General features: G+C 40.0%; 2 long non-coding RNA genes across 3 annotated transcripts in view; one reads left to right on the top strand and one right to left on the bottom strand.

Annotated features, from left to right (window-relative positions):
• LOC103176880 overlaps positions 1-27,913 on the top strand; it is a 151,375-nt gene that overhangs the window by 113,348 nt on the left and 10,114 nt on the right. The gene's annotated exons all lie outside the window — the stretch shown is intronic.
• LOC121848924 lies at positions 517-27,913 on the bottom strand. 2 transcript variants are annotated; one of them, XR_006085066.1, is made up of 3 exons: positions 27,861-27,913; positions 3,549-3,647; positions 517-645 (listed from the first exon to the last, which is right to left on the bottom strand). It is a non-coding gene; the product is annotated as an uncharacterized LOC121848924 (long non-coding RNA). The 2 variants fall into 2 exon arrangements; XR_006085067.1 differs by lacking the exon at positions 27,861-27,913 and adding an exon at positions 3,952-3,981.

The raw sequence follows: 27,913 nt of genomic DNA, 5'->3' as shown, positions 1-27,913 counted from the left end.
CAGAAGTGGTTTAACACCTTAAAGGAGTTTTGTGCTTGGTTTTTGCAATTGTACAATTTTAAAGGCGAATCATCTATTTATCAAGTATTTGTGTGGCATATTGCTGAAGGAGAAGTCTGTCAATTTTGGTTTTGTTCTGTCTTCACCAAGTGACACGCAAACAATTTAATGTTAGTTTAAACAAGGATCTAGTAACACAAAAGAGCTTCTTGAATTAAATATCATTCCCATGCAGTGAACAAGTGTAAACAATAAGGCCTATAAACTTGTTGAGATAGATTTAAAGCTTTATTTCATATGTTCACTACATTGGCATACTATATCACTGTTTACTATATCACTTCAGTGCCGTGGGACATCCTCCCGAGGTAAAGGGCGCTATACACGTGTAATTTGTTGTTGTCGTTTTCATGTTCAGCTACAAAATCCACAGACTCGTGAAGCCCTTTGAGATGTTCTCCCAATGTGAAAGATGTTATATCAAATGCACATATTTGTATTATTTTCCCTTCTCCTTGAACCTTGTCTCCAGTTTGGTTGGAATGAAAGATAAAATAAACAGCCTTTTTCTCCACTGTGTTGATGAAAACATATAGCTGCAGTCTTCTTATTCAGAATGTAGACCATTTGGAAGTACTACTCCGCCTGCAATTAGTTATTTACAAAAAGGATTAAAATAATAAAATAATAATGATTCTATTACCAGCAATGAAGGAATACATCCCTTTTTACTATTTGTTTCTAAGGGGAGTTAAATATTTTAAGTCTTCAAGCAAACTATATTGAATGTAATTAATGCACAACAATCTTTAACTTCAAAGGGAAGTATGAAAAAGCAGAATGGCTCAAAACATCATGAAACTAGTCTGAGCTTTCCACAAAACAGTCCAACTTTGTTTGAAATAAATTATTAAATCTAATAAATTGTGGTATTAAATAATTAATACCAATAAATAATAACATGTTTCTCAGATCACTAAAGCAAGCCTCTGTTGTTTTCATATTCCATGATATTCCAGGGTTCCATGTTGATGGTTTTGAAATTAAAAAGCTGGTCAACGAAGGTCACACTGTAATTCATTTTACAGTGAGTATCCATTTTAGCACAGATCAAAAGCAGTAGCTGAAGCCATCACAATGTTTTGTAACGGCAAATTTGCTTTGTAATTTTTACATGGGACGGTTAATTTGCGGATTGTGCATGTGCAAAGAGGGAAATGATCTTCAATTAACAAATATTGAAAATGATTTACAGAACCTGAAATCCTTTTCATGGATTCTTAATTAGGAAATTAAGAACAACTGTAGTTTCTTGTTTGCACAACCATTTAATGATGATAATAATAATCCATGTGTTTGATATAGTGTCAATATATACATTGTCGCAATGTCTCAAAGCATTTTACAGGATATACTGTAAAGTGGATTTGACTCTTTATTCTTTGGACAAAACGTGACAGTCAATTGTGCACAGCAATGTCCCACAAACAGTCATGGAGTGAGTGATTGATTTTATCTGGAGGATTTGTTGGCCAGAACACCGGTAGAAACTTCCTTCTCTTTTTAAATGGAGCAATTGGATCTTTAACGTCCACCTGAAAAGGCAGATAGGACCTCGATTTAACATCTCATCCAAAGTATATCACCTCTGACAATGTAACACTCCCCGCCACCTCTCCCCTCCCCGCACAGCACTGAATTGGAATTTGATCTTAGACTATGTGATTCCGAGTCCTGACATGGGGCTGAAACACACAAACTTTGATTAGACTACCACTGAGCCAGACTGACGCGCTGTGCACATGGTTCACAAAACCCGCAAATTGGACCCCAGTGTTACAAGAAATACCTAGAATGTCATATTAAGTGACATTGGTTTCTCCCCATAGATTGTGGGAATTACTTTGTTATCTTTTAATATTTTGTGGCATAAGTATTTTAAAGAAATGCAGTACAGAAAGATTCATTTATTAGTTACCAAAAGCAGACCACAATATCAATACTTGGCTAACAAGGTAAATAGCAGAATAACAATTTACTACTATTGCCATGAAGCTGGTAATAAAATTGCTCATCATTATAAGGCCAGGGAATGCAGCAAACAGGCAGTAAAACTATAAGCATTTAACAGCTCATTCAAATGGTCTTTTATTCCACTTTTGGAAATGTATAGTTGTCAAGAGTGTGGCCTGTAAGGAGATTATTAAGGTATGTGTTCAGATATATCACTTCTCTTTTCCCCTATGGTACTGTTGTTATATTAATGACCACATGCAGAAAGTTGTGTCATTAGTGAGCTGCGAAACTGCACCCATGGTGCGATGAAGATTGTGTGATAGACAGGTAATCATAGAGCTCAAGTTCAGCTACATTTCAAAATACTGAGAGCTCAAAGTCATCTAGCATAGTGCAGTACTGTGAACTTAAAGCAAGTTTTTGAACAATGCAACTTGGAATAAGGCAACTTCAATTTAAAAAATACGTAGAGAAATGTCTTCATTTCATTCTGAGAGAGTCCCTGTGACTTTCCCAAATGCTTTACTAGACCATTTTTCTGAGTAAATTATGAATGTTGCCCTTTCACTTCTGAGACCTGAGTTCTAATCCAGCTCAAAGTCATTAGAGAGATAATAAAGGAAAATTAATTCAGTCTCACTGAAATAGTCATTTGCAAGAGCACTCTACAAAACACAGGCATTACATCATTGACACTAAATCAGCAAACTCATTTATCTAACTTACAGTAGCAAACAGACCCAAATCAATGGGAAAAAAAATCTGAATGCTATGGTGAATTAACATGCCAGCCATCAGGTCCAGTCCTCCTACTTTCTACTTGCTTCCACCCTTTCACTTCTCCCTTACTCAGCGTCCACCTCCATCTTTGTGAAGCATTTCAAGGCTTTAAGCCAATGTGGAGGATGCTATATGAATGCAGATAATGTTTTCTTCTGTGCTGGCAGAAATTCCAATGGTTTCAATTAATTTACCTTGAGTCTCTTTTTTTCAATGGGGTTACCTTGAGTCTCCTTGCTTTCAATGTAAGAAAATAAAGAGGTTCTTTGAAACAGAGAAAACTGGCTAAGGAGCATTTGAACTGGAATAAAGACAGGTTCTACAAGGCAGAAAGCAGCAATTTAATTGTGTCTATAATTATTTTGCCATTGTTGTGCTGATGTTTTTCAACCAGCTGTTAGTGGATTTCTCAGTTCACCAATAGAAGTTACGTATCTCTACCAAGTTACGTATTCACTTTCAAATTCAGCTCCTCCATATAAATGGAGCTCCATAAAGGTTATCACTTGACTGTGGATATTGGCAAAGGAAGTATCAGACTGACCTAGGAAGTTGTTCCTCTTAATGTCAATGGGTAAAACACAGATAAATACTTCTATTTTCCATTTGTTCATTGATTCCCAACACTTCATCAAACTTCTTTGTCAATATTTCTAAGCATACAATAAGAATAGAATAGCTTTGCTGCAGCAATCCTGCATGAGAGAGATGAATTATGGGTCAAATAATTGCAAGTGTAAGAGGAGACACACTTTGAACTTTAAATTTCAACATTAAAGGCGCTGTAAGATTCTTCCTTCCTTTTCCTTTTTTCCTTTTGTTTGGTTCCATTCTTGAGATGTTGGCTCTATCTGTAACAAATCAAAGTCGAGAATAGTTGTCCTTTAGGGATGAGTTTATAAAATGTCCTTAATCAAATAGGTTCAAATAGTATAAAGCAAAGTAATGAAATTTGTGGGAATCAAGGTCACTCCTTACAAGCTGTACAAATCCTGTAATTTGCTCTGTCTCCTTGAGGAAAACCTGCATACAAACTCCCTGATACCCAATGTTAATCAAACTAACATTCTACAATATATTTTCTCTTCCACATTTTCTATACTGGAAACTCTGTATACACACACACACACACAAACTTTCCGCACATTCACTTACCACTATTGAAACTCGTGTAATTGGGAACTGTTGCAACTGTAATGTAAGGCATATGTTCAATCAGGAATTTGTTGCAAATAAATAATAACAATAACAATAATTGCATCTGATATAGCGCTCATCACGTCATTGAGATGTCTCAAAGCGCAAATATAAAGTTAAAGACAGGAAAAGATTCTGAGAGAAAGAATGAAAGTCAACCATCTGCAGTGTGTTAATGTCTTTTTGAAGGTGCTGACGTGTCTCAACCCTGAAGCTGAGTTTTGCCTCAAGAGTAAAACCCATGTTGTCTTTTTTTTATGATACATGCATTGTTTCATTTATTTTGGCTTTTTATTCAATTGTTGAATAGTGTTGTACCACTCTTAGTTGACAGCACGGTGTAAGTGGTTGATATATGACTTTTTATGACATTCACAACAATGTATTAAATTGTTGTGCTGTCAGCATAAAAGCATTGCAGATTATTGTAGGTTGATACGTCGGCTCCTATTGTAGGAGTACAGAGTAGTTGACAAACAATACTGCGCTAATGAAACCTTATGATCAGCACAAGCACAATACGACTGAATCATTGGTAGAGTTTGGCTTTTTATTTTGATATGGTTTGTTATTGGGTCTAACATGCTGTTTAAACTAAAGATGAAAATATGTAAATACCTATGGATCAGTTGATGTGTTAATTATCATAAGGTGGCTAAATTCAATTCAGATATTAATTAGCACCATCAGCTTATCACATCACACATTGCAATTTTCACCCCAAGATTCCCTCTGTCTTAATTATGAGTTGCTCAGATTTACAAGGAGCTGGATTCCTGCACTGACATCCTGAGGCTGCGTCACACCTTTGACTCCCAGCTCACGGATCAAAGCTTTACTCTGAATTTAAATTAAGCTCAGGACTCGATATCAAGTCAGCATTGAGAGTTCCATAAGGGAGGAGGGAAGGAGGGTGAGTCTGCCTCCAGGACATCTGAATAATTCAGATTCACTTAATATAGGTTGTAAGTTGTACCCCTCCCCCTCCATTGTATTGCAATTCTAAATATTGTACCATGAAATATCTTACAGCAAAAGGGATATAATTATATATAATATTGTCCCACTTATTGTTACACTCTGGATATTGGTATGTCAAAATATTTTGCCCCGCCAAATGTGCAATTTAGCAATATTGTAGAAGCAATCAGCATGTCATCAATAGAGGGAATGTTTGGAAGAAATAATTCTCCCACCACGTGGCCTGAGCATCAGCTCTCGCTCAACTCTTCAAAATAAGCTCAGATGCAGCTGCACCATCTTTAAGTTTCAAATAAATGGGAGGCAATTTTTCTATTAGCACGTTCTTAACTTTAGAAATGTCACAGCCTGTTGGAATATGCATGACCACCACCACCAACACCAACAACATGCATTTTTATAGCGCCCCTCACGCAGGGTAGCATCCCAGACCAGATCTCAAATGTAATGGGCAGCTTCCAGACTGCGCTGTTCTCAGGAATGTAATCCAATACAAAACTGTTGCAGTAACTATTGCGGTGAATACTGCCCTTAAAATTTTAACTTATATATTTAGCTACCTAAGAGGTAAGTAAAAAGAGGGGTTTTAGACAGGGAGGTTTAAATGCATTCTCAATTAATAAAAGTGACGCATGATTTGCAAAAGACATAAGATAGAACCTGTAATTTTTTTGAAAGGGAGTTCAATGCTCGAAAAAGAGAAATATTAAAGACCATGGTGAATGAGAAGAGAGAGTGATGAGGTCAGATGATTTTTTTCAGAGAAAAGCATCATGCAGACTTAATGATATATCTGAGTGATGTACAATGCAGGTTACCTTTTTTTCTCAATTTCTACGTTGTACACAGAGAGCCTCCTCAAGTGATATTTGTTTCAAAATATTACATTCCAAGAAGGAATAATCATTGAAAAGCTTAGAGAAAACTGAAATGCTGACTTTGTCATAAAACTGCCAAACACATCTAGGAGGATTTCTGCCTCCAGTCCTGCCAGCAACTCTCACTTCTACTCTAAATAGTCTGGCCCTAGGTGGATTACACTGGGCTTTATGTAGCATTGAGCACTCGCACCAAAAAAGTCTGCACCCTATTTCATTCATAAAATACTCATTGTTTGCCTTTAATTTCAGCACTCAAGGCTGCAGCTGAAAATCTGCATATAAATAAGCATTTTCACACTGGAAAAAAAGGTTTGAGAGGTGAAATGATTGTATTTTTTAAGATTCTAAGGGGATTGGATAATGTAGACCGTGATAAGCTGTTATATCTCGTGCAGAACAGTAGAACCGGAACACATGGCCTGCAATTGAAGAGGGTAAATTCAAAACAAATCTGCGGAAATTATAATTTAGAAAGCAAGTAGTAAATGTATGGAACATGCTCCCAAGGGAAACGGTGGAAGCAGAAAGGGTTGATTCTTTCAAAAGCAAATTAGATAGATTTATTTTAGAAAATAATATCTTGGGATACAGTATATAATAATCCTTGCATTTGATATAGCGCCCTATCATGTCTTTGAGATGTCTCAAAGTGCTTCACAGAATATACTGTTAAGTGAATTGACTGTGTATTTTGTGAGCGAAAGTGTCCCACAAACAGTCGTGGATTGAGTGACACATTTTTAAGGAGGTAAACTTGATGGACCAAGGTCTTTTTTCATCTAGCAATTCTTATGTTCTTATAGCATTTTCCATTAAAAACAGGTAACAAATAGATGTTTATTTTTAGTGCTGATGAATGGAAACTGCATGGGATGGGACTTGTTCAGGAAGAACATCCCTATGTATTAGAGCTTTGGCTTGCAGGGTTGTGAAAATACAGTAAAACTTGCATAAATCTTAACTTTATGAATCGTATAATCACCTAAGCTGTATTCACCCAGGTCCCATTTCCTATAAAAATCACCTAGGTGTCTTTGCATTACTCATGTTAATCACCCTGACTTGTAACTCCCCTACCTTCCATTAATCACCCACTTACCAGCTGCCGTGAATTGCAGGAAATGACGTTCTGACCCTTCAATGCACATGCATTTACCAGCCGGCTGCACTGAATCACAGAAAACATAGTCTTGATCTATCAATGCATCTGCAGAAGATCTAAATTTCCTGTAATTCAATGCAATTCCGATATTTGCAGAGAAGTGCGCATGTGGAGACATGTCAAGACACATTGAATTGCGGGAAATGTAGTCTTGATCATCACTCGTTTGGGCACCTATCGGCTGCAATGACAAACTACCACATGCACATCTACTAGAGTAGATTGTTGATTAAATTGTATTTTCTACGGTTTATACAATTTGCCTGCAACTCGAACTTTGCGCAAGTCATATTAAATGTTATAGTCCTGATTCATACAACTTATGTGAGTTTTACTGTACCTGTATCTTAAAGACTAATTGATGAGATCCACAGGCTGGACAATTAACAGACATCCATTACTGCAGACCAACTTTGATCTCCACTGAAACAATTCAACTCCAGGGAGACTGCTTCCCAGCTTCACTCCTTCCACTCCCTTTACGAACTCCTCCAATTGGGTTTCTGTGATACCCATAGCACAGAAACAGCCCTAGTCATGGTGACAAATGACATTCTGTCCATCTGTGACCAGAGTCTCCTCATTCTCCTCGACCTTTCTGCTGCCTTTGACACTGAGGACCACTCTATCCTCCTCCACCGTCTCTCCTCTCACCTTAACCTTCAAGATTCTGTCTTTGAATGGTTCAGATCCTATCGCTCACACTGGCTCCACTTTATCTCCACAAATGGCTTCTCCTCCAGCCCCCGCACTGTCTCGTGTAGTGTTTCTCAGGGCTCTGTCCTCAGTCCTCTCCTCTTCTTGATATCATCGACAGACATGGGGTCAACGTTCACATGTAAGTGGATGATAGCCAACTCTATCGCCTTGCCTTCACCCTCAACCTCAGGACCACTGATATTCTACAGACTGTCTGTCAGGCATCAAGTCTGGATGAGCGTCAACAAGACTGAGGCCCTCCTGATTGGCTCCCGTCTGTGCCGACACACCTCAGGCATTGACAGCATCACCATGCAAGGATGCACACTCCACCTTACTAAGCGGGTCTGGAACCTTGGGGTCTTGTTTGACCCTCAACTAGCCAATTCTCTACAGTTGAATGTCAGCAAAACCGAGACTCTTCTGATTGGCTCGCGCCAGCGCCTCCGCACCTCAGGCACTGGCAGCATTAGCATCTATAGTTGCACACTCCACCTCACCAAGCCAGTCAGAAACTTAGGTATCTTGTTCGACCCTCAACTGTCACTTTGCCCCCACATCCGTGCCATGACTAGTTCTGCCTTCCCTACCTTCTGCAATAGTGCCTGACTCTGCCACTGCCTCACCCCACAGGAGTGGAATTGGTTAGAGCACCCATTGACCTGTTCCTGATTACAATTATGTGGATTTTGTTATAAACTGTGCATATGGTTATGAACTGAATTGGACATCATTATGTTCCTCCCCGCCCCACAAACAAATAGCTTTTAGAAAATGGCTAGTTGAACAAGGTACTGGAGGGCAAACAACTTCTGTGAGACTACGTCGGTTGAGTCAGCACATTTAGAAGAGAGTGGAAGGATACATTTTAAAAAACGATGTAGGAATTTTAGCTGATATATAAACTGTTAGTTTGTCTTAGACTATAATACTCTTGCCTATGGGTCAGAAAGTTTTGGGTTCAAATCCCAATATTAGGACTTTAAGCTCATAGTCTAGGCTGACACTTATACTAGGGAAGTGTTAGAGAAGGGAGGTGCCGTTTTTTTAAATAGATGCTAAACCAAGTTCCATCTGCTTGTTCATGTGGATGTTAAAGATACCACTGCAATATTTGCAAAGACAAGGGAGTTTCTCCCAGTGTCCTGGACAACAATCCTCCAGATAAAATAGATTGTTCACTTCATGGCTGTTTGTGGGATATTGCTTGGTGCAAAATACACAGTTAATGTCCTTTACAGAAATTTTGTGCAGTACTTCGAGAAATTATAGGCATGATATAATTTGGGATGCAATTAGTATATTTATACCTTGCCCTTGCCAAGTGCAGGAAAATTGTAGCAAGTCTCTCCTACTGTAGGCCCCGCTGATATCATTTATCTCTGACATTGAACTTGAGATCTTCCTGATATGCACATTTCAGTACCACACTGACTGGTGCACTAATTTACTGAAACTAGCAATGAAAAAATAAAATAATTCTTTCAAAAGGAAAATTGAGGCACAATAAACGAATAAAACCAAAAATGTATTATTTAACAGATAGAAAAGTAAATTCAAGCACCAATAAGCTGAGTAGTAGAGCATGACACTTTTTCAAAAGGAAAGAGAGTTTGTGTGTTGGTTAACAATTTTCAGTTTTAATTGATCATGACTGTTTGTGGGAATTGCTTTGGGCAAATTGAATGTCACCTTTGCCTACAAATAGACAGCCACAATAATTGAAAGCAATTACCCCTGAAACACTTTGAGATATTTCAATGGCAAGGGTGCGATATCAAATCAAGATTTTTTTTATTTTAGTATGATATGGGATCCTTTCTGTGGTTTTCCCCTGTGCTGAATTCCAGCTGTTTCGGTTGTGGGGAGCTGCTGAGTGGAGGATAGGCATTTTTAAATGATTTTATTTCTTCAAACTAGAACACGTTTCCATGGGGGCTGGTCATCCTCACTCATTTGCCTGTTATTCATGCTTGAGTCTTGACACCGTTGGCAGACTTTTGAGTACAGGAGCATCACAGCCAAGCCCAATCATGTCTTTAACCAATGTTGGCACATCTCACCTTGCAGCAGAAATCTCTGAATTAGAAAGAGGATCACAAAAACATCTTGCATGAAGAAGATCCTGCAGCTATATTACCTCATCTTTCCAGAATACCCACCCTAGCATACTCCCAAAACAACATGGAGTTTTTTTTTAATCCAGCGTTCTGGCCTCAATCATTCCTTCTTGATAACTTTTTCCTGTTGTTAATAACCTTCTGGGAAATGAAAACGTTCCTGATGTTTGTGTTGAAATTGCCTTTGCAACCTTAAACCTGTGTTTATTTGTTCTGGTGTCTCAGTGCATCTGAAAGTTTTGTTGTGAGTTTACTTTTTCAATCCCATTTAACATTTTATAAACCTGTATAAGGTCCCCTTTGAAATGTCTTCTTTCAAGACTGAAAAGTCCTGATGTTTTGGCAACCTGTCTGTATGCTGTAGTTTTGCATCAGGCATTGCCTTCAATCAATAAGCTAAAAGAGAGCATCAGACCCCCAAAAAGAAAGAAAAGAGAATTGAATTAAGAATGAATAAAGACAGAGAAAATAAATGCTGAATAGCAAAGAAATATGTGTTGATGGTCATGTTACAGCCCTTGAGGTCAGTGAAATGTTACAAAACTGATCCAGAGCTAGGGTTAAAGTAATTTTAATGGAATACTTTTAGGAAGTTCATTTTTCAGAATGAAACCTTGGAACTGTGCTCTTGACCTGGTTCTGTGCAGTGTTTTCTATATAGTGATGAATATGTTAACACATGGAGACACATTAATACGTGACAGATAATGGAGAGCTGTATATATTAACTTTGACTCTAAAGATTACTAGCTGAACAGGGGAGGCCAACAGGAATAATGGACGCTCCTTATATTGCTCAAACAATGCATTTCAACCCCCGAAAGAGCACTTCCTTGCTTGGGAATGACTTTCATTCGATCAATCCTAGGGTTTTAAGACTTGGGACCGACTAATTGGGCACTAAATATAGGATGGTTTTATGCTGCAGTATCCTGTCCTTTGTAGAATAGGTTGAAACTGTCAGAACTCAATTTATCTGTGACCCTTTAAAGATGATGGATTTGAACCTAGGTCTCCAGTGGTGAAGTGCAATAGATGAGATTAATGGCTTAATCAGCTACAGCATCCATTCCCTCAAACTAAGGGTCACAGATATATCAATATTCCTGCTAGTTTGGTATTTTCTTTTCTCATCCTATTCAGACTAAAAGATCAGCAGCATATGTGTTTGAAGTTAAAATGACCTTGCTGTTTTTCAGGATTTAAGAGATGTTTTCTAATAGACATACAAATGTTCCTAATACTCTTCTAAGATGCTCTGTGATAATTATCTGTTCTGGGCTTAAAAGGTAAACCTAAGAATGAAAAGAGACAGAATGATGTACCAGAGAATGAAAAGGAATCAATGAACTATCCCTTAAGAAATCCATTGAGCCGAGCCCTAAGGGAATGTTTTTCTTTCTTCCTAACGCTATTCAGCTGAACCCAAGATAAATGAATGGAAGAGAGGTTTTTGCCGAAGACCTGGACAATGGCCAGGACTCGAGCACAAGAGAGAGGAAAACTTTGCGAATAGAAAATGTAATTAACCTGCAGCTCAAATGTACAATTAAAGAATAGAACCACTGAAATGTACCACACAGTAGGAGGCCATTTGGCCCATTTTTTTATGTGTTTGCTTCCTCCAAAACGCTATTCATCATAATCCCAATTCCCTGTTCTTTCCCTGTACCCTTTCTCTGCACATACTTGTCCAGTTCTCTTTAAATAGTTCCCAGTCAACTATGCTGTAACAGCCACCTCTGGCAAATCATTCCATATTCTGTCATCCCGCTGGGAGACTACGTTTTTTCAAAGCTCTCCTTTTACTCCTCTAGTAACAATTTTAAATTCACCCTTTAATCCCCTATCAGCAGCAAGAGATATTTCCATGATTAATTCTTCCAATTCCTTTCAGTTATCTTAAACATCTCAATACTACTTTGCTTTAATGTGTAGTCCTAACCTTTCTCGTCTCTCCTCAACGCTATATTTTTTCATCTCTAGTATCACCTCATGAACTCACATTTCCTACTTCTTTTGTAGATAATCCAAATTACACCTTCATATATTTTCTTCATTGGAACATAGCTATAGAGCTAGCTTGAATGGAACCCAAATGAGTTTGTCGCTTGGTATGGTGTGAAAGTGAACCATACAGACATTGAAAGAAACAGCTCTAAGGCCCAATTTATGCTGAGTTCTCATGACAGAAGTGGAGTGCTAACATTGGCCTCTGTAGCCCTGAGCAACCTTCACTGGTCTCATAGTGACATGGTTGAATCACCAAACCTTGATCTATTCTATGCCGTTTGATGAGGCAAAAATAATCTTACTTCTTTCAATATCTAAGTACAATTTATTCATGCCTCTGGAGATCTAACCAGAGTTATCAGCTCTCATTCTCAATGACTACTTTTCATAATTCTCTGTCTATTGACATTTGGAGTTTTAGTATCTCTCAGTTTAAGTGGAGATCTCATATGTTCTCCATTGCCACTAAAGCAGCTTCCCAATACCTCCATTTTCTCACTTATACCAAATCCTTATTTCATCTCAATAGCACATAACTCTTCCCTTTGTTTTAGTCTTTGACAACTTTTAGGAATCAAAAGACAATACAATTTTGAGTCTTGAAATTGTGAATTATAAACCATAAGTTGAAATTTGATGCATAAAATCTTGTTAGTGACTGCTGTATGCTAGGCCCCCTGTGGTTTAGCACGCACTAATTACTACAATTTTGTCATTTTCTTACTTGCATATGGGAAATTTAAATAACAAAATAATAGTACTGTGTTTTAATAGTTGGCATATGATAGACATCACTTTGTTTGAAAGATAACTCATTGCACTCTCTCCCTCTACAGATATTTTTGTACCTCTAGAGTTATAGGGAAAAAAACTTATTTTCTCCCTATAACTCCAGATTTACCTCCCTTAGTCTTTCTTCCTCCTACAATCTACAGATGTTTAATATCTAGCTTGTCATCACTTAACACTTCATACTGACTTCAAGTTTCTCTACTATATTAACCTTGAATGGTTTACTGCCCCAACAAGGTTGACCTTTCACTTATAATGTGGAGTCCTGTGTAGCTCAGTGGTTAGAGCACTCGCTTTGCAAGCGAGAGACCTGAGTTCAATTCCAGGCAGAGGGCGAAACCTTGGGCAAGTTTCCTTACTCCACACTCCTAATAATAATCCCTCCAAAAAAAAACAATAATAAATTGGTCATTTTCAATCTACGACTGTTTGTGGGACATTGCTGTGCGCAATTGGCTGCCGCATTCGCCCACAAATACAGTCAATTCACTTCACAGTGTATTCTGTGAAGCGCTTCGGGACTTCCTCCCGACGTGAAAAGCGCTATATCAAATGCAAGGATTATTATTATTATTATAGGTACGCAATAAATAAAAACTTATTAACCCTCCATCCCGCAATGGCTGTAAAAGATCTCCTTAATTGTAATACCTACTTAATAGGCTGGTTAACAATATATATAGAATCATAATAAGTTTACAACAAAGAAAAAGACAAATCTGCCTACGGTGTCTATATATGTGAACAACAATTAGCAGATGCCCATTATTCAGGCTATTTCCATTTAAAAATACCATACAATTTACATTTATGGAGCACTTCTCAGTTCGGGAGGAAGTCTCAAAGCATTTGAAATATCCTATTTCTCAAAATTCTTAGAATTCTCCTTTCTTTTCTTGCAGTAATAGTCTGTTATGATGGGATTCTAGTGATAGCAGTTTGTTATAATGGGAGCTTTGCAATGTCACTGACTGTCATAATGGGAGACTTACAGGAGCAGAATCTTTTGTAATGGGAATCCAGCTCTAATGGGTGTTATAATGAGACCCTTGCAGTCACAGTCTATTATAAAGTGAGCCTTGCAGTCATAGTTTCTTATAATGTAGTATAGCTATTATTATACAGTTCAGATGTCCTACGGAAACGGGTAGTACTAGCAGCTAGGCTGTTTTATTTTGTACAATTGATTGGACTGGGGATCTTATTCCATTAGGCAATGCTGTGTTTGTACATTATTGAACTATTCATTTGTATTTAGTCTATCCTGGAAAGAAAACTTGATAAGAAATCCCTAAAAACATCATTACTTTGTACATTAGACTGGTGCGCATGAAGGTAAAAAGACTGATGTGCTGTTTGAATTAAACGGGGTTTGAATAGCATCTTCTCAAAGAGAGAATACTATGACAGGCTAATTGGCTGGAGACAGGATGGATGCCTTCAAGCTGAAAATCTTATCGAAGCTTATAAGGTGGTGCAATGGAGAACTGAGTACCATATATCTTGGGGTTATTCAGTCAGAAAGTATTGTTGCAGATGTGCATATTGATATGACATATGAAGGCTCAGCACTGTATGTTATGGTGCCTCACTGCCTAAGGGCATGACTCTTATTTCACTGTTTGAGACTATGGTCAGGACTTTATGCTGTAGACAAGAAAATGTTTTGCAGGCAGCAGAACAATACATAACAAGGACATTTCACACAATTGACTCTGAACAGGACTTCATGGTGAAACATGAGAATCTGTTAACCTTTAGATGACTGTCGGCTCTGTTCGCAGTTGTCTCCAGTGCCAATTTTGTTACTAAGATGCCTTTGTTCTATATTTGCTTTGGCAGCAAAAGCAAAACAGATTCTCATATAATTCACTTATGTATTTGTAGTCATGATATTTTGCCAGACAACCCATTTACAGCAGTTGCATTTTGCAGGATACATTATTTGAAGCGATGATATTAGCAATTTATTTGAACGAGATTTTGCAGACATGAAGCTCAGAAGGCTGGATTGCCTCTGCAGTAAATGATAACAGGCCTCCTGCTGTATATACTGTTTAAAAACCTCCACTTCCACCAAATGCGTTAAATGTATCCCTCTGACAATGGCCTCTAATTTAAACATGTAAATATCCATCCAGTGGATTTTCCATGTTTACAAGTCAGTTCTTTCACAGCCTGCTTGTGTGCAGTGGATGTGAAGTCCATCTCTACAATACTTATTTTAAAATATAATGTTATACTTTTATCCCTATCAATGACTAGAAATACTCCTATCCTAGATGAGAAAGGGGAAAGATTGGAACTGTATTGGAACTTATTTCTGAACAGCATCATACGTATGTACATTCACAATTGGTGGGGAGATATTGAATCTTTCAGAATAGCATTTTTTTAATTGAATTCCATAATTTCAGTTACAAATTGTATGTCACAATTAGTGTGCAGACTTTCAAGACCATCACGCTGATTCCCACTTAATATAGTCACAGCAAGTTCTATATGGACACGGTCTATACATCATAAGAGGTGGAGGGAAAATGAGCTCTAGAGAACCAGAGAACTAATATATAATGATTCCAACAGGCTACTTCTGTTTTGAATGGTGCAATTGCAATTTTCCATTGTGACGAATTTTATTTAGTGGCTGAAATTCCAATCTCTGCCGTACAAAATCCAATGACAATTGTTAATTACACTAATTGTTAATCTCCTTGATATTATCAGATACACCAAGTTCTAAAGGCAGCTGGAAGTCTTGATAACCTATCTTGAAGCTTAAAGCTGGAACTGATCCCAGTTTCAGAGTTTGTGCTATGGTTTAAGCTGATTGTGGGATTTATCATCAAGCTTCTCACTGTGGCCAAGAGAATCTCATTACAATGTCTTTAGCCAGAGAGGAAGGGAGAAAGATGAAGATGAACCCTACAGAAGAACTCTCAATTAGTTGGATTGTGAGTCTTGGCAACGTGCTCAAAGTCAAGTTTGACAATTTAATTAGCTGCATTAGTGTCTGTCTTCAGTGTTTTTTTAAAAACGTTTTGAACCTTGTAATATATCTGAGAATTCAATACCTCAAAATGCAGAAATATTGTTTTTCTACCTATTATACAGGGTACTAACTACAGAACTTACATACTTTGATTGCTAAAATTAACAAACTTTTTTGCTATTTCTTTACAATGGGATTTGTCATTATAAACCTGATGAAGTCTCATCTCCAAATGCTACAAGAATCCTTGTTGAATTAAATGTATTATTGTTTTGCTGTCGGTGTTACTGCTTGTAGTATTGAGTAATTCAAAAATCTACTTTTATTTGGCAGGGTTACATTTCTGCTGTGTAATATGCAAATAAACCTCTGAATATTTTAGTTAGCACAAGGACCACAATAATATTGCTGGAATGTTGGTGAGGAATGTCGCTAGCAGGGCCAGGAGTTTAATTAGTTGTCCTCCATAATGATTTAAAGAATTACAATAACATAAAAATACCTGAAATCCCACCCAAGAAGATGTGCATCCCTATTATTTTTCTTAAAAATAAATATTTGAATGCCAAAGTAAAGGGTAATTTGTTGGTAAGACTTCTCTATGTGTGGGTCTGTTTTTGTTTGCACCCTCTTCATACTAGCAGAATAAATATTAGGATTGAAATATGAAATGTTATCATTCAGATGTAGCAATTGTATCCTTAATATTGAATGTCAGCTCTCCTCAATTAATAGCAACCTTGCTTTTGGGTCAGAAGGTTATGAATCAAGCCCGAAGTTAGGACCTGAGCTCGTGGCCTGGGCTGACATTGTACTGCTGGGTGAGTGCTGCATTATCAGGAATGCTGTTCTTTGGAAGAGACGTTCAGGTGAAGTCCAATCTAATTGTCCTTCTGATTAATCTAATGTTAAAGATTAATTTAAGAGAAGGGATTTTGAATCAGTGTCTGCAGAAGCCATTCTCCAGATTAATTGATCATTCAACCATTGGTTGCTTATGGGATTTTGGTGTATATAAAATGGCTATGCTTGCCCATAAAAGTTATAATTATTCAACAGCATGTGAAATGCTTTTTGATATTTAAAGCTCCTATAAAAATACATGTTTCCCTTTTGAAGGTGCCATAATAGTAATTAATTTCAACTCTTGTGTACCTAATCCTAAGGACACATGGACACAAATCTCCCGAATATCGAAGCGGATGGAAAGACCTATGAAAAGATGCTATCTCACCTTTTAGCAGTGTGATATTATGCCTGCAGTTGTAGTTTATTTTTTATCTGATGTGGTTAATGGTTTTTAAGGGTGCTCATCCGTGTGAGCCACACACCATGTTGTTTAGCCTTCAGTCCTGGATTGATGCTGATTCTTTTCGTTGTTAAATACCTCATGAGTAAAAGGAAGTAATTCACTATGGTACTTTTTATTCTAATTACTTTTTATGACTGTCTTACAATATACATTTTGGAGATGGAGTTCAAGTATTTTCCTGAAAGGTATTAAGTCACACTATAACAATATAACAATAAAAAACCTTTCTGCCTATCTTTATTATTTTGGGTAGTGATTACTGATGAACTCATAGAGTAAAACATTAATCCTTCAAGTGCCTAATCTTGGCAATCCCAAATTGGGAGATAACTACAATGAGAATGTTTTAGTTTGAAGCCTTTTTGTCACCCTGATTAAAGCTGAATGCCCAGTTTCACAATCACATAATGGTGCTGAGTGTAATATTGTTTGTGAATGTTTGTGATATTCTGAAATGTGTGTCAGCCTGGCTCAGTTAGTAGAACGTTAGCCAGTTGGGTTGTGGGTTCAAGCCCCACATTGGTTCTTGGAACTCATATAGCCAAGCTGGTGGTCCAGTATTGTGTCTTGGGTGTGCTGCATTGTTGGATAATAATAATAATAATAATCCTTGCATTTGATATAGCGCTTTTCACTTCTTCTCGATGTCTCAAAGCGCTTCACAGAATAGACTGTAAAGTGAATTGACTGTATTATTTGTGGACGAAACGTGGCAGCCAATAACGCACAGCAGTGTCCCACGAACAGTCGTGGATTGAAAATGACCAATTTATTATTGTTTTGTTTTGGAGGGATTATTATTAGACATGTGGAGTAAGGAAACTTGCCCAAGGTTTGGATGTGCTGCCCTTTGGATGACGTGTTTAACCAAGGCCCTGTTTGCCTGTTCAGCTGGACGTTAAAGATCCCATATAATACATAATAATAATCCTTACATTTGATATAACGCCTTATCACGTCTTTGACACGTCTCAAAGCGCTTTGCAGAATATGCTATAAAGTGAATTGACTATATATTTTGTGGCAGCCAATTCCACACAGCAGTGTCTCACAAACAGTCATGGATGGAAGTGACAAATTTTTTTTTAAGGAATTATTACCGCCGGAAAAGCGATCCGCCAATTGACTAACAACTGGGTTCCTACTTACTGCTAGATGAACAGAGGCATGTGGAGTAAGGAAATTTGCCCAACATTTCATCCTGCCAGAAATAAAGCCCAGGTCTCTCGCTTGGGGGGCACTATTTGAAATGAGAAAGGGACTGGTATCCTGGCTCTTTATCTTTTGAGTTATTTTTAATCATACAATATAAGTATATTTATTAATAATAAGAATCCATGCATTTGATAGAGAGCCTTATCACATATTTGAGATGTCTCAAAGCACTTCACAGAATATATGGTAAAGTAAATTGACTATATATTTTGTGATGGTGAATACTGTCTCTACCACTTTCATTCCATTTTCCTTCCCTAGTCACATATTAGATTTCTGACAAAGGAGGACATAAGGATAATTTTAATCTGTGCATTACAGAACACCTGAACTATTGTCATTAAAACCCAGTCACCACACTTAGCAATAATTACTGTAAAGTGGTTTGAGACATTTTGACTTGATGAAGTGCTATATCAAATGCAATAATTATTTTTCCATTATATCATCAAGTTGTTTTTCTTAAACCAGCCTAGTCTTTTGTTCTCAACCAGCCTTTCTGGTCACCCATTCCAGTGGTTGGTTACCTCCTAAAATTGTCACTCACAGCTCTGAATATTGCCTCTCTTGTCCTTGGCATGTCTGAAAGTATTTTTATGGATTTACTTTACCAATCATATTTAGCATCTATATATTGCTATAAAGTCCCCTCTGACTAAGTGCCTTTCAATTAATTGTTCCTCCTGCCTCATCCCTCTGACTAAAATCATCAACTTTTTTCACTGCATTACAAATTTTATCTTTCTCAGTTAAATTTCCTCCTGTGTTTTGACATTCATTGTCTCCTTTTTATTTTCTTCTGCTTCTCTTCCCCTTGTTTCATTCTCTTTGTTTTTCTCTTTTTGGTACCGCTTTCAATCTGCCCTTTTGTTTCTATTTCTCTTGCCTCTTCCCACTCTGTTTCTCACTGTCTTTTCCTACTTGCTTTCAGACTTTGTTTCTTATCCTCTTCTGCCTCCAGAAGAGTGCTTATCACGTCTTCGAGAGGTCTCAAAGCGTTTCACAGAATATACTGTGAAATGAATTGACTATATTTGTGGGTAAAATGCAGCAGCCAATTACACACAGCAGTGTCCCACAAACAATTGTGGATTGAAGTGATCAATTTATTATTATTTATTTTCTTGGGGGATTATTATCAGGCGTGTGGAGTAAGGAAACTTCCCAAGGTTTCGCCCTGCCGGGAATCAAACCCAGGTCTGTCAATTGCGAGGTAAGTGCTCTAACCACTTGCATTCATTTAGCACCTTTCACATAGGATAAATAAAATAGGTGTCGCAAAACATCAACATTCCAGAGTAGCAAATCCTAGCAACTTTCAAATTATCTATGTCCACAGCTATGATCCATAAATTCCTTGCCTCTTTAACCAATTTTTAACAGCTACATCTTAAATCTAATCTTCTTCACTTGGGCAAGGATCATATAATGTTGCATAGCACATCATGAGAAATTTGTTCATAAAATTACTCCCAAAACTGTTAGTAACCTTATGAAATCCTTTGATCAAAAGCTGGAAAGCTGTATCTCTGGATTTATGCACTCAGGTTTGACAATTTTCATTTTCACAGAGCTTTGTTCTTTCAAGCTTTGCAGAGTAAATCACAATTCTGAAGACACCTTGTCACTTTTCAAAGTTGATGCATTAAGTTTATTTGCTCCGAAGGTAATGAAATCCATATGCAGGAAGCCAGTGAAAGTCACGAATGTGCTTTGCAATAAATAAAGTTCCTCAGACTATATTTAGCTGCGACAAAAATGATTCCTTGACTACAGGATACTTCCAGCCACTACAGTTTGATGTGCATCGGACACTGACATACACTGGAGATCACCATCATTTTACACTGCAGATGAAATGTGTTTTCTTTGTAAAGAATGTCATTATAAAGGCCCAGTGGTATCATCAATCACCTTGTGATCTGTGAATTATGGCCATGGATTACTGCTGTGTGACTGAGTCTTACCATTTCCAGGCAAGAGAATGTGTATTGAACAGGGTGTGAAAATGTAATTTAATATTTTATGCTATCAAGATATGAGGTTAAATGTATTTATTTCTTTGTAGAAAGTCTATGTTCTAAAAAGTCAAAAACAACAATAGGAAATATAACTAATGATGGTTTTGGTTAGATGATCATATTTTGTTGAGAACAGTAAATCTTTCTGTAACAACAACTATCAAACAAAGTCTGGCATCTTGGGATACGTCAATATTAGGTGAGTTCCAACATCACAATACCGCTACAATGAAGACATCCACAGATTCAAATAAATTGGCCATTGTCAATGTTATCTACTAGAAATATCGGAAATTCAATGTTCTACATTTCAGTGAAATTAACCCTTACTGTTCTAACGGTGAGTTATCACAATTGGTTGCAATTGTACTTATTTCTGCAGTATTCTCCATTCATGTCCTGCAGCATGCTGCAGAAAGTTTCCTGATCAAGTCTCCTAGATAACCAGATCAAAAAGTAAAACAGAAAGTGAGAAAGTGAGAAACTGAGAGCGAATAGAAAATGGTGATCAAGGAAACCAGGTTAGCTGATGTAAGTGGTTATATTTTCTTTTAAAAACACATATTTGTTGTACTAAGGTTACTATTGCAGTTAGAAATAGCCACGTCATACTGATTTGCATTTCCCAGTCTCTCAGGGACTTCACTGCAAACAGAGTCAACTATGTGGGCATGATGGAGAGCCAGAACAGACTAAACCTCACCAGGAGGCTGACATTGCAAACATTTCTATGAAGAGCTGCAGGGAGAATCTACTAATGCCAGAGAAGATCACCAATGCCCTCCATTGATATTACACTGGAAGCTATGATACACCCATAGGACATCGTAAGGGTCATTCAGTGTGTTCTGACATGCTGAGTTAAGAAGTTCATTAAAGCGATATGTTGTCGCTGTATGGAACTCAGCAACTATCAGCAGCAGATCAGCTACCCTCTTGGGCAGAGAAATACACAACAGAGGGTCCTAAGGATCAATGAGATACTTGGTCCGTTATTCCACTTCAGAGTAAATACAGGGGTATGGGAAAAGGGCAGGTAAATGAGATTAAAAGGATTGCTCTTAAAAGAGCAGCACAGACATGATGGACGGAATTAATTTCTTCTATTTTGTAGATTTCTGTGGTGTTGCAAGAGAGCAGAGGATACTTTGCAGTATTGAGGAATGTTGCAGACTCCTGTGAGTTTTGAAAATCAAAGTCTCCGAATCAAAGAATTTGATTTGGTGTCAGAAAAAGCAGTGCAAGAAAGACTGCTGAGAGAGCCAAATCTTAACTTTAGGAAAATTATATCTATAATAATTCTTGCATCTGATATAGCATCTTATCACGTCTTCTAGACATCTCAAAGCGCTTCACAGAATATACTGTAAAGTTAATTGACTATGTTTTGTGAGCGAAAGGCGGCAACCAATTGTACACAGCAGTGTTGCACAAACAGCCATGGATTGAGTGACCAAATTATTCTTATTATTTAATTTATTTATTTTTTTGAAGGGATTATTACCTCGGAAAAGTGATCCGCCAATCGATTAACAACCGGGTTCCTATTTACTGCGGTGTGTGGAGTAGGGAAACATGCCCAATGTTTCACCCTGCCAGGAATCAAACATAGGTCCTCTTGCTTGTGAGGCAAGTGTTCTAACCACTAAGCTATAGGACTTACGGATGGGAAGAACATATGGTAAGAGAAGCAGAAGTTGTTTAGGTTCAGATTTATTTTTAGCAGCTGGGTGCCTGCCACATGCGAAAACCAATTGCAATGCTTAAGTGTAACAAAATCAGTCTACATGTGTATGAAGATTCCTCATACACATGACACCTACACATTGAAATGTTCCTTTATTTGGAATGGAATGCACAGTCTCTTCCTGAAGAGATGCACCCTAGTTATCTAATTCTGGAAAGTATGAGGCACAGTTTGGAAAGAGTTTGGTGACGCTAGAATATATGCTGGGGGACTGTTGGAGATTAACTACAACATCAACAACAAGATTTCATTTATAGAGCGCCTTTCACATCGGGAGGACGTCCCAAGGCGCTGGACAGTGGGGTCAGGACCCGAGCAGGGGGGAAATGGTCAGGGTGAGGGGAGGGAAGGGAGGGAGCGAGGAGTGGGTAGAGAGTCGAGAGGGGAGCTGAAGGCACGGTCAAAGAGAAAGGTCTTGAGACTGGCCTTGAAGGAGGAAAGGGAGGAGGCAAGGCGAAGGCACTGGGGGATGGAGTTCCAGAGCCGAGGGGCTGAGAGGCTGAAGGCCCGGCCACCGATGGAAGGGCGGTTGGGGCGGGGGATGTGGAGCAAATCGGAGCCAGAGGAACGGAGGGTTCAGGCAGGTAAGTAGGGGGATAGTAGGTCGGAGAGGTAGGAGGGAGCAAGGCCGTGAATGGCCTTGTAGATGAGGATGAGGATCTTGAATTCGATCCTCTGGGGGATGGGAAGCCAGTGGAGGCGAGCGAGGGTGGGAGTGATGTGGTCGCGAATCCTGGTGCGGGACAGTACATGAGCTGCAGAGTTCTGAATGACCTGCAGCTTGTGGAGAGAGGTGCCGGGAAGGCCGACGAGGAGAGAGTTCCCATAGTCCAGCCTTGAGGTGATAAAGGCGTGGACCAGAGTTTCAGCAGCGTGAGGGGTGAGGTAGTGCCGTAGTCTGACGATGTTTTGGAGGTGATGGAATGCGGTGCCAGTTGTGGCGCGGATATGAGGAAGAAAGGATAGCTCAGGGTCGAACAGAACCCCGAGGTTCCTGACTGGCTTTGAGAGGTGGAGAGTGCAGCCTTGGATGCTGATGCTGTCAGCGCCTGAGGTGCAGAGGCGCTGACGTGAGCCAATCAGGAGGGCCTCAGTTTTTCGCACGTTGAGCTGAAGAAAGTTGTCTCTCGTCCAGGACCTGATTTCAGACAGGCAGACTGTCAGGACATCGGTGGTCTAGGAGTTGAGGGTAGAGGAGGAGAGGTAGAGTTGGGTGTCATCCACATACATGTGGAAGTTATCCCCATGTCTGCGGATGATGTCACCAAGGGGGAGCATATAGAGGGTGAAGAGGAGGGGACCGTGGACTGAGCCCTGAGGGACACCACACGAGACAGTGCGGGGGGTGGAGGAAAAGCCGTTTGCGGAAATAAAATTAAGACGGTGGGAGAGGTACGACCTAAACCACTCAAGGACAGGGCGTTGAAGATTGAGGTGGGAGGACAAGCAGTGGAGCAGGATAGCGTGGTCGAGGAAGACGAGGAGGCAGAGGGAGTCCTGGTCGCAGATGGTCAAGGTGTCATTGGTGATCTTGACCAGGGCAGTTTCTGTGCTATGGGCAGCACGGAAACCCGACTGAAGGGGTTCGAATAATGCATGGGTGGAGAGGAAAGAGTGAAGCTGGGAGGCAACAACTCTTTCAAGGACCTTAGACAGGAAGGGGAGGTTGGAGATGGGTCGGTAGCTTGAAAGCTGCGACGCATCAAGGGAGGGTTTTTTTCAAAGTGGGAGTGATAGTGGCAGTTTTTAGGGGAATGGGAACAGAGCCACAGGTGAGGGATAGGTTGATGATGTCTGTGAGAAGTGGGGCAAGGAGGTGGAGCTGAGAGATAAGGAGTGGAGTGGGGATGGGGTCAAGGGAGCAGGTGGTGGGTTTCAGAGACAGGATGAGTTTGGTGACAGAAGGTGGGGAAACGCGTTCAAAGGTGTGTCAGGGAGGATCGGTGGGAGTCGGAGTGTGGGAGTGAAGTGGTGTGGGTTGGGTGGAAGTTGGAGGGGGAGTGACCGCAGAGCGGATTTCCTTGATTTTGGATTCAAGGAAATCCAGCATCTCCTCGCAGTGAAGGTTGGAGGAGATGACCTGCGCGGGGTGGTGTAGGGGACGGAGGAGTCGGGATGTGGTAGAGAACAGAATCCTGGGGTTGTTCTTCGCCTCCAGGATTATCCTGGAGTAGAAGGACGACTTGGCTGAGGCTAGAGTGGAGCGGTAGATTTTGAGGAGGTCCAGCCAGATTTGTCGGTGGACCGTTAGGCCAGATTTGAGGCAGGTGCGTTCAGCGGCCCGCACCTGGCTCGTCAGTGAGCGGAGGTGGGTGGTGAACCAGGGGTAGGAGCGAAAGTAGGAGAGGTACGTGAGGTGATGGGGGCAAGAGTGTCGAGTGTGGAGGAGAGGGTGTTGTGGAGGAGGGTGAGAGCAGAAGAGGGGTCAGTGAGGGTTGAACGCCAGAGGGAGAGGAGTTCAGAGGACTCCAAGGCAGCGGTTACGGATTGTGGGGGTAACTTCTTCCAGGGTCGGTAGAAGATGGTGGTGGGTCTGGAGGTGGAGAGAGGGGCGGAGGTGGTGAAGGAGATGAAGTGGTGATCGGAGACGGCCTTGTCGGTAATGGTGACATCCGAGAAACTGAGGCCCCGGGTGATCACCAAATCGAGTGGGTGGCCGTGACTGTGAGTGGCGGAGTTGATATGGAGGGAAAGGTTGAGTAAGGAGAGCAGGGAGGAGAAGTCCGAGGAGATGGAGCAGGAGGGGGTGAAATGCAGGTTGAAGTCGCCCAGGATGATGAGGCGATCAGAGCAGAGGCGGAGACTTGTTAGTAGGGTAGAAATATCGGAGATGAAGGTGGGAGAGGTTTTAGGGGTCCGGTAGAGGAGGAGGATTTTGAGTGAGAGGAAGGAGGGGTGGGAGAGGGTGAGGTGCTCAAAAGAGGAGAAAGAGCCAGAGGAGTAGGGGGATAGGGCAAGTGGTGTCCTTGAGATAAGGGCTACACCACCGCCACGACAGTTGGGGCGAGGGATGTGGTGGGAGGTGTAGCCGGGTCGTGTCACCTCCGTGACGGGGAAGGTGTCGCCTGGGATGAGCCAGGTTTCCCTTAATGCTATGATGTCAACGCTCTCATCAAGGATGAGATCGTTGATGACCAGGGTCTTGTTACAGAGGGAGCGGACGTTTTGTAGTCCGATGTGGAGGGAGTGGTTGACAGAAGGGTGTGTGAGGAGGGAGGGGGGTCCAGGTTGTGAGGCAGGGGTGGGGGGAATGGGGATGAGGGAGGAGAGGTTGGCTCCCCGGGTCTGTGTCCGGGGTGGGTGGCGAGTGTGGTGGGGAATGGGGCAGTCGGTGTGGCTGCTGCTGGACAGCCAACGCCGAGTGTCACGGTGAACCCGGCGGAGGATTCCCAGGCTGGAACAGAGGGAGGTTGTGGGAGGGTCAAGTGGGGATAGAAGGCGAGGAGGACGGAGAGAGAGGAGGACATAGCAGGAGAGATGCAGAGGGGGGAGGGTTTGGGGGGAGAGAGGAGGGGGGAGGGAGGGGATGAGGGTCAGAGCGGTAGCCATATTGTGCACGCGGGGACCGGGAGCGAACGGTCAGATGGATGGCATTAGCCCATAGGCTGGGGCTGGGGCAGCCAACCCAACAGGACTAGCTGAAGCGGCACAGTTTACTGTTACAAACACTGTCTGGTAAGCTTCCCACTGCTTGTCCACACCACTTGTTAACTGGTGGCTTCCAGGGTTACAAAAATCCCTGCCCCCCCCCACCCCCCAGGGACTGGCCTGCCCTTTCATGTCTGGCATGTATCAGTCTGACTGGTCTGCCATGAGTCAGCAATGCTTTGGAGTATTGCTTACCTGACTGTCTGAGGAAGCAACCAGACTGCTCAGACCATCAATGAGAATTGACCTAATTCCAAACTACTTCACCTTGAAGCCATAATAGTCTCAAGGAGACTCAATTTACCTGACCTAAGGAGAGAATACACCAGTCTCAGAAAAATCAGTTCAGTAAGAATGAAAACTTCCTACCGTTAGACGAAAAGGAAATGTGAAGAAGAAACCTATTGCATTGTGTCCAAGGAAATATACTATCATTGAAGTAAAATGGAAAATTGCTTTTACATCTTCAGAGCAAGTGTTCTGTAGCCTATGAAGGAACCAACTTATGAATTGGCTGTAACAGAGGCGCTCATTTCTGAATAATTGAAAGATTGTATAGAAGTAAAGTATAGTGATAATAATAGAATCAAACAAGATGGGAATCTGGATTGATTCTAATGATTTAAATTGAATAATTAAGAGATTCTATTATCTACCTCAAAGAACTGAAGAAATTACCATACAATTCAGCAAAGCCTGATTGTCTGTTCAAGATCTCATAAATGTGTTTTGGCAAGTTAAGTGGGTCAACAATTCCAGTTTATAGACAAGCCTCAATAGTCCATTTGGAAGGCATTGGTGGCTGCACACGCTGTTTGTCATTAAATTAGTTTCAATTATTAAAGGTAATTGATGAGACTCTTAAGAGTGGATGTCATTGTAGATAACATTTCAGTTTATGAAGAAAGAGCTGATCCTAAAAGCACCATAGCAAACTAGAAGGAGCTCTGCAACCTGCTTGAGAGACCAATAAGGGAGAGAGAGAAGCCTGAGACAAGAAGAGTCTTAATTTGCATCATACAGAAGTGCTATCTATGCACTTGCAGCTAGTTAACTACTGATGGATTTGAACCTGATCTAAAGACAATTTAAGTTTCCTGGAGTTATCTGACTTAAAATGTATCTAGTCAAATATTTGGGGGGGGAATGACTTTTACATTTTTGGACACATTTGTCAACTGTAACTGAATCTTTAGAAATTAAAGATGTGGAATTTGTTGGATAGATAACCCTGACTAAGTAGCTATTCAGGGGGAGAGGGTGATAATCACATCGTATTCAGTTCTTAGATGTCACAGGAATAAGTGCAGGTTATTTTGCTCTTTGAGCTTCCTCTATCATTAAGTCTATGACAATTCTTTGATTCACTCGACTTTGTATTAATTGCCTCCTGAGACAGCGCATTTCATGTTCTTATGACCTTTATGTGAAGATTTTATTTTGCTGGACTTCGTTTACACCAGCTTAATTCTAAATTTAAAGTTATGAAACCTGTGAAGCTATGATCCAAAGGTGGATGTCAATTCCAGTGTGAACCTGTACATGGGAAGGTGGGAATGTAGAGGAATGGAAAATATCATTGCAGTTCATCTGGGTGCAATGCATCTGCTGAGGCTTTGATGCAAAACAGCCCTTGAGATTACTCACTCGAATAGACTGGAACTATGCATACATTGAGAAAGAGATCCTTGCCAATGCTGTATAGTTGTGAGAGGTTACTGTTAATTTAAAAAGGTACCACCAGACCTATTCCATTGAACACTGGAAACAAGCACTGACAGTTTTATTTCTGTGCCTGAGATTTTAACCCTTGATTGGAATGAATTCTGACAGTATAATTTTAATATTACAGTAACAATACTTACATTTGATATAGTGCCTTATCGCAACATCAAAACATCTCAAAGTGCTTTACAGGATTCACTGTAAAGTGCTGTTACTATATATTGTAGCTGAACGCAGCTGTCCCACAAAAAGGCATAAAGTAAATACGCATATTTATCTGAGGAATTGTTTGCCAGGACAAATGGAGAAAATCTCTTCTCTTTTTGAATAGTGCATGGGATCTGAAATGTTCACCTGGACAGGCAAATGAGACCTTGGTTTAACAACTCATCTGAAGGACAGCATATTTGACTAAAGCAGCACTTCTCCAGCAATGCACTGCAGTTATTTTAAAAAATAGTGCTGATGTGAATTATCAATGAATTCAGATGCCAAGATAATCAAGGATAAGTTGCAAAAGTTTTATGGATGTATGAATTGTACAGAAAGACATAATTACCAATCCAGATAACCTCCCAGTCTACTCCTGTTAACCCCGCAAGCCAAAGCCAT

The sequence above is a fragment of the Callorhinchus milii genome, unplaced genomic scaffold (genome assembly GCF_018977255.1).
Source record: "Callorhinchus milii isolate IMCB2004 unplaced genomic scaffold, IMCB_Cmil_1.0 Scaffold4, whole genome shotgun sequence".
Taxonomy (NCBI): Eukaryota; Metazoa; Chordata; class Chondrichthyes; order Chimaeriformes; family Callorhinchidae; genus Callorhinchus; species Callorhinchus milii.
The sequence above is the reverse complement of the archived record's forward strand: the minus strand, read 5'-3'. Positions and strand labels throughout refer to the sequence as shown.